The sequence below is a fragment of the Alligator mississippiensis genome, chromosome 1, assembly GCF_030867095.1.
Source record: "Alligator mississippiensis isolate rAllMis1 chromosome 1, rAllMis1, whole genome shotgun sequence".
Classification (NCBI taxonomy): Eukaryota; Metazoa; Chordata; order Crocodylia; family Alligatoridae; genus Alligator; species Alligator mississippiensis.
This window is the reverse complement of record NC_081824.1, coordinates 449,669,353-449,676,786: the sequence shown is the minus strand read 5'-3', so window position 1 is coordinate 449,676,786 and position 7,434 is coordinate 449,669,353. Positions and strand designations below refer to the sequence as shown.

General features: G+C 49.1%; 1 long non-coding RNA gene across 1 annotated transcript; it reads left to right on the top strand.

The window, feature by feature from the left end:
* The first annotated feature begins 1,041 nt into the window (after positions 1-1,041).
* Positions 1,042-6,063, top strand: LOC132248389 (uncharacterized). Its single transcript, XR_009459568.1, has 3 exons — positions 1,042-1,079; positions 2,603-2,717; positions 5,711-6,063. It is a non-coding gene; the product is annotated as an uncharacterized LOC132248389 (long non-coding RNA).
* Positions 6,064-7,434: the final 1,371 nt, after the last annotated feature.

Below are 7,434 nucleotides of genomic sequence, written 5' to 3'. Positions count from 1 at the left end.
GGGACTTGGGGAGGGGGTTGGGGGTGGCGCGGCTTGCTCTGGGTGGAAGGGGGCAAACAGCAGCAGGGCATAGCCCCCACTCCTGGCACTGCCGCACTTGCATCCTGTGCCCCCTCACCCCAGATGGGCAACTGGCGGGCGATGCCCTACTGCCACTTACCCAGCCGGGGCAGAGAGGCACAGGATGTGGGCACAGCAGTGCGGGTAGTGGGGTCTATGCCCTGCTACTGCTTGCCCCCTTCCGCCTGGAGCAAGATGTATTTGCATTGTGCCCCTCCCTGCCATCCGTCCTGGCTGGGTAAGAGGCAGCGAGGCATATCCCCCACTCCCCGCACTGTTGTGCCCGCATCCCAGGCTCCCCTGCCCTCCTGCCCGTCCCATGCATCCCTCCCCAGCTGGGCAGAAGTCAGAGGAGTCTGTAAACACAAAGGAGTGCAGAAGATGGAAGCAAAGCTTCCAGGGTTTTGGAATATTACTTTCCATATCACAACCTTGCCCAATAGGTAATGGCAGAGAAAGGTCAGTAGGCGCATCGGCCCTGCAGGAGCTCCTTCCTGAGCAAAGCACGTTGTGTAGTCAGGAATGCTACCGTTTCTTTCAGCAGACAAGGTTCTTTGGGTAAAAGTGCTGTCTTTTATTAGACCAACTAAACACCCATTTCAAACGGCAAAAATCGATATCTTCCGTGTTTCAGGGGTGTTAGTTGTAGATGGAATACTAAATATGAATACTTCATTACAAATACCAAACCAAGTTACTCCTGGAGGTAGGACACCACCACTAACAACATTCAAGAACCAGGCATAGACCCAAAATACCTGCTTCTGGTTCTGCTCTTTCATCCCAACTGCTTCCATCATGTTTCTGACTTTTTCCCTTCATTTATTTTTCATTATTTACCTCTCTGAATACTCATCATCTCCTTCATGCGTACCTTCCATGGCCGCGTGTTCATCACCTCCTCCTTCCTCCACCTCTGATCTGCTCTGTCTGCACCTCGTTCCCAGAAGAACGAAGACGCCTACGTCATTCACTGCACAGTGCCGAACAGTCAAGGTGTTGTGTACAAAGGCATTCTGGTAAGTGATGTGGAAGAGCTGTGTAGATTTATTACAGGATGTGTTTTCACTCGGGATGACAAGTTACATGTAAATTCTCTGCTGCTCTGATTCACACCAAGACAAAGCTTTGAAATATTAGGGGCCACCTCATGCCCTTGATTCTTAGGTGAATTGACATTGTTATTTTAGTAGTCAAAGTACATTCCTCCTCCCAAACTTTTCTCTGGGCTTTCAGCTGGATAATATCCACCACTTGTCCTCAATCATTGACTAAGGTACCAATAAACCATGCACGCCATTTGTATGAATGGGCGTGTGTGCACAGGTAGGCAGACAGATACACTGAAGAGCAGCTTGGTGGCAAGTCACCGAAAGATGCTGTATAGCACTAGAAAATTAGGATCCCAAAGGGCATATACTTCTAAATATCATAGTGTATTACCCCTCATTTTCTCTTATAGAAAAGTAGAGCTGGAAGAGACATCAGGAGGCCATCTAATCTAACCCCCTGCTGAAGGCAGGATGATTCCTAACTAAACCTTTCCACTCAAGTTATGTCTGACCTATTCTTAATACTGCAGAAACCAACCTCCCACACAACTACTATTCTCAATGCCCAAAACACCAAGAAGAACCATAACCCGCTACAGTTAAAGCAAGGAGGCGGAGGTCCAATCCCAAATGTGGTGCTTGGTAGGACCCCGAGCAAAGAAGCAAAACCCAGGAACTTGTAGGTTTTTTTAGTTCTAACAAGAGCAATCAGCACACCCGAGTCCAAATCCCCAGCCAAGAGACAGTGTTCCCAGTGCGTTTGCTGTCCTTCCCAGTCTTGAGTTCTCTGCAAATTTGCTCAGGAAGCTCTTTATTCCTGCATCCAAATCATCTGAACAGCAGCGGAGCCAGGGCAGATCCCTGTAGGAGTCCACTCAAAGCCTCCTGCCGTTCCCACCTGGATCCAGGCAGAATGACCTTTGCTTGTGGCTGCTGAGCCAGTTGTCTATCTGCTTTGGAGTCATTTGCTTTTCCCCATGTTTCTCCCAGTTGTTTGTGAGAAGGTTGTATGGGCCTTTCCAGTGAAAGGGAAACCGTTTAGAGGGAAACCCTGGGCCAGATGCATGGTGAGGGAGATGCTGCTTGTGCCATCTCACTGGCCCAAGGTAGATTTAGGCAAGTAAAGCCTTGATGGCATAGGACCAGCCTAGCGGCTTCTGAGACTCTGCTACGTGCGGGTGACCACGCTGCAATGAAAGATTTCCGAGAGACAGAGGCAAAATAAAACAACATTCATAGTGGTCTTTTTTACACTAGGGACAAACCAAATCTAGAGACGCAGCTTGGTAGAGTAAAATACACACAGAAACCGTCACCCTTTGCTAGGATGTTCTGTGCACAACACTATTTCCATCTCTCTGTAATTTCCATTTGTGCACTGTCTGTACCTCAGCGATGAGACACCAAACCAACATGCCAGATAGATAAAGTGAAAACAAATGTCAAGAAACAAGGAAGTAAAATATTTCACTGCAAAATGCTTTTTCCAGTTAACGAGCCAAGACACAACTAGAGATGTGATCTCAAAAATTATGAGAAAATATGATCTGGACATGGAGGAAGCTGGAAACTACCAACTTGTGCAGGTCATTTCGGAACACAAAGGTAAGAGAGCAAAACTTTTTGCTGGTTCAAATATCCTCCTCATATTTGCAGAACATGCCTATGAATCCATTTTAGAAATAGTGCAGTGCTTCATCTCATAGCCAGGTGGAGTAGACCTCCCTCTTGATTACCTGGTAGGAGTCAGCACACCTCTACTCCCCTTTGGGATGTCATGCATGCAGCTGGGGAAGACTGACAATTAGAGATCCAGCGCTGACATGTGTCCCGCTGTCTGAAGTCAGGGCCAAATGAAACAGAAGAAAGGTCTGGGAGCTTCACCTGTACCCTGACTGGTGCCCAGAAAGCCACAGGGACGACACAGTCCAGATCCACTCCCTGAAATCCATCCTGCTTGAAAAAAATCTACAACCTCTGCACCAGGAATTTGTGATGACTTGTGTAATCTCCGCATCACGGTATTAATTCTGGTGCAGCACAGTACAGCCTCCCTCTCGTCCAGTTAGTTAAGTATTGTCTGAAGCCGTTTTTTGTCCTGATATGTCCCGTCTCCTTGTGAGTGATTACATCCTTGACTTCAATAACTTCCTGGAGAAGACTGAAGTTTACTAGATGTTTCAAATGGGCACAGCTCCTTTCTTCCTCGTGCATGTAAACTGAGTCACAGGGCTATATCCCACTTCACCTTGTGTGCCTAACCAGCGTGGCCACAGCCACATAGCTGCCGTTTTGGATAGGGTTGTGCTGCAGCTCAGCATGTTTGGAGCCATGAACAGGTCAGATGCGCTCACTAGGCCGTACTATAAGTCATGACATTTTGGCTGGGCAAAAGCTCATTGGAGAGGTGGGAGGAGAATGAGGGCCCTCCCATACTTTAATGTTCAAGCTAATGGGAAGGCTACTCGTCCAGGGAGCAGGACACCCAGGGCCTAGCCCCACCTTCTAGAGTTAGGAAGTATTTCCTCATTTCCAGCTTAAATGCCCCCTGTTGCAATGGAAGCCCGTTACTATACCTGCTATCATCACAGACAACTAGAGATCCTCTTTACAAGTAACAACCCTTTCTGAAGATTTCTAACACCCCCTCCATTTTCTCAGGATTACATAATCCAGGTCTTCCAACTTTCCTGTCTAGGACAATATTAGACCCTTCCTCATTGTTGTTGCTCTTCTCCAGACTCTTTCCAGTTCATCTGTTTGTCGTAAAGCACGATGCCTTGAACTGGCCACAGTTTTCCAGCTAAGGCCTCCCCAATGCTGAATATCATTGAAAAATGGTTTCCCCTACTTTGCACACAACATGCATGTTAATACAGCCCCATATGCTCTTGCTCTTTATCAGTTTTTGTAAGAGTATTGCAGTGATGACTCATATTTAGCTTGTGCTCTACTCCTGTAACTATTATACTATCCTTTCATTAATTTAAGACCATTTTTTCCAATTGGTCAAGGTCATTGAGAATCCTCAACCTATCTTCCAGATCATCTGCTGTCCTACCTCGCTTGGCATCATCTGCAGATTTCCTAAGTGTATGCTCAGTTCCTTGAGACCTCTAGGACACATTTTATGCGGACTGAGATAAGAGGTCATTAAACACATTGCCTTTTCCGTATTGAGCAATTTTAATTCCCTTTCCCCAGTCAGTAATGGACCTGCACTTCCTTTGGTCCTTGACATCTAACTTCACAGGATGCTTGCGTGTCTCGGACTAGCTGTATTGCAGTGCCTTGGTCTGCCTGGAGTTTTCCTTTCTTGTCATCTGTAGTATTGTAGCTATGTTTCTACATTTGGAGAGATTCCTTGTTAAGGTTCAAGTCACAAAAGCATTTGCTGTTTAGACAAGCCAGTCCGTTGATGTGATTCTTAACCTTCCTTACACAGGGATGGCATATCCTAGTGCCCTTAATATTCTCTCGAAGGTACAACCAAATTCCCCGATTCCTTTTTCCTTTAAACTTACTGTCCATGGGATCCTGGCCACCAGTTGTTTGAGGTTTTGCATGCCCACGCTAATCTTTACTATTTATTTGAACTATTGTCATGCCAAAAGCCATACTTATGGTCAAAGACCCTACTGGAGAAAGCACTGTATAAATCCAGAGCATCACCCACAGAATAGCTTCACCTTCACAGAGGGCTACTGGATTGTAGGCATTGTACTTGCAGTGTTTGGCAAGCCCTAAGCCTGCTGAGTATCTTGAGTGGCAGGAGGAGAGTCTACCATCAATCCCTGACCATTGCGAGGTCAAACTATCATCACCATCAAATCAGCAGCAGTATCAGGCCCTGCACTGGATTTACAGCCCTCTTTCAGAGCCAGTGAAGAGAGGGAGGATGCAAAGGGAGGGGAGAAAGCCAGGTTGAGCAGGTTTCTTTCTGCTCGCCTCTGGGACCCAGCAACCCAACACCCCAGTGTCCCCCCTCCCCGCACAGGCACCTTTTTGGAAAACGGCTGTCTCCCATTGAAGCAGACAGGGACCTGTGAGCTCAGGGAGCAGCAATCTCCTCTGATGCCAAAAGGCAAAGTTCAACCCCTGCTCTTGGTTAATGATGAGGTAAAGGGGTTGTTTCAGCTGAATGGAAAAGAATTTGCATTGACCTTTTTGTTGAATAAAGGACCCAACACATGCAAGCCGTAGAAAACCACACATGGAAATGATGCATTAAGGAAGCAAGTCAAATGATTGCCTTTCAACCTAAATGTACAGCCCTGTGTGTATACGTCATGCTACTGTCTGTAGTCAATGATCTCAGAGCCAGAAAACTGTTTCATGTAGTGCACAGGTAAGTTTGGTGTTATCAGACTTCCAGAAGCATAATTTTGGATGGTACAACATCTTCTCATACTTTTGCTGGTGGGAAAGGAGATGTTATAATTAGTAAAAACCAAATTAAAGAACCTTATTTGGACTTCTAAGTGGCACATGTCCAGCCAGCATGCACCTCTGAATGCTCACCAGTTTTCTATGCTTGCTTGCAGTGCTACTATCCAGAGTCAATCACTCGACGCTTCTTTGCTTTTCTCTTTCTGCAGAGCTAGTCTTCCCACAGGAAGCAAATGTGCTTTCTTATATGAACAGCCAGGGGAACGCAGACATCAGCCAAAGAAGAAAGCCAGCTTTCCCTGTCTCCCCATTGTCTGCTGCAGACAAGAAAAAGAGGAGGCGCCTACCTCGCCTCTTTAGAGGCAGCAGGGTCAGACCCGAATGAGAGCATCCTGACAAGGAGCTGACACGAATACCATTCTCAGGCTGGGGGAGACTGGGAACCTGTGGGGGGTTGGGGTGCAGGCATGGGAGGGATGGGGTCAGGTGGGAATGGGGAGCAGAAGGGAATATAATTTATGTTCAGGAGGGATGTTGGGCACAAGGAGTGGGAGGGAGAGGGGGAAAATGGGAGGGAGGTTTGTTACAAGGCAGGGATAAGGGTAGGGTTTTGCAATTGCAAGAAAGCAGACCCCTGGGTGGGGGAAGGGGTATATACCCTTCCCCTTGCCCCCCCAGCCCTGCCGGTGCCCCTCACTCCCAACCCACAGCCCCTTTCCCACCCACCCCCATACCTCCTGGTGCTCCTCCCTTATCCTGCAGAGAATGAAAGTAGCCATCAATCCCTTCTTCAATTGCCCTGATCCCCCTCAGCCTGCTCACCTCTGCCTGGAGCCCCCTCACCTGCCCCTCCAGGGCCTCAGTCCGGGCACAGGTGGGACAGGCAAGAGACTCCCGGCCCCCACGCTACCCCCAGGCCTCAGAGGTCCCGCCAGGCAGCCCCCGCAGACAGGGCTCAGGGCACTGCCCACCCATCCAAGGGGCCTGTCTGGGTGGAGGCCTCACAGGAGCTGCGGGCCGGAGGCAGCAGCAGGGCAGGGGCCTTGGCTGCGCTCCGTGTCACCACCCCATAGTAGCACCCCTCCTCCTTCACTTCCCTGAAGTCTCTGGCATAAGCCCCCATGTGCTCCTGCCCATGCCTGGCCTGTGAACTGCAGTCAAACTGCTCCCCTGTTGGCAGTCCCTGTTCGCTGGCTCCCTGGTCACAGCCTGGTCCCCAACAGTTTGTGATGCACAAACACTCTCGGGAGACGAGGTTAGTTATATGCTCAAGACCTTTCCCAGCTTTCATTGGCATGCATGGTTTTCAAACTGTTTTGGGAAGGCTTCTGGATCATCTCCATGTTTGTTGTGAGGGGAGATTGGTGTGTTCAGCCTGAGGGAGCAGCTGGGGCTCGCTAAGCGCCTGCAACTCCAGGGTTTGACTGCATCCTGAGTACTGCGAGATGGTGTTTGCACTTGAACCTGGCCTCTTGGCCACCATGCTCATGCTGGCGCTGGGCCTCCTTCTTCACCATCTCCATTCGCTTCAGCTCCAGGTCATGCTTGAGCTTGCACTCCTCAGCTTCCAGCTGCAGCTGGTATTTGCACAAGTCCCACTCAGAGGATGGCCCCTCGGGTTCTGCCTGCACGTGCGGAGGTGATCTTGCAGGCGGTCATCATCACACAGGATCTTAATCAGGTCTTCTCTCTTCTGCTCCTTCCTCTCTCTTTCATCACCTCTTTCAAGTTGACCACAGTCATGTGGTCATACTCGTCAGTCACCCCAGCTATCTACGCTGCCCACTTGACCCAATGCCAAACGAGAGATTGTTTGCTCAAGGGTTTCCAGTGACTCTGTTCCCTTCCCCAAATGATGCCTTCAAGACAGCAGGTTGTCGGATCCCACAGCTACCATCACACGTGGTGGGCCAGTGGCTACTGCTCCTGCGTT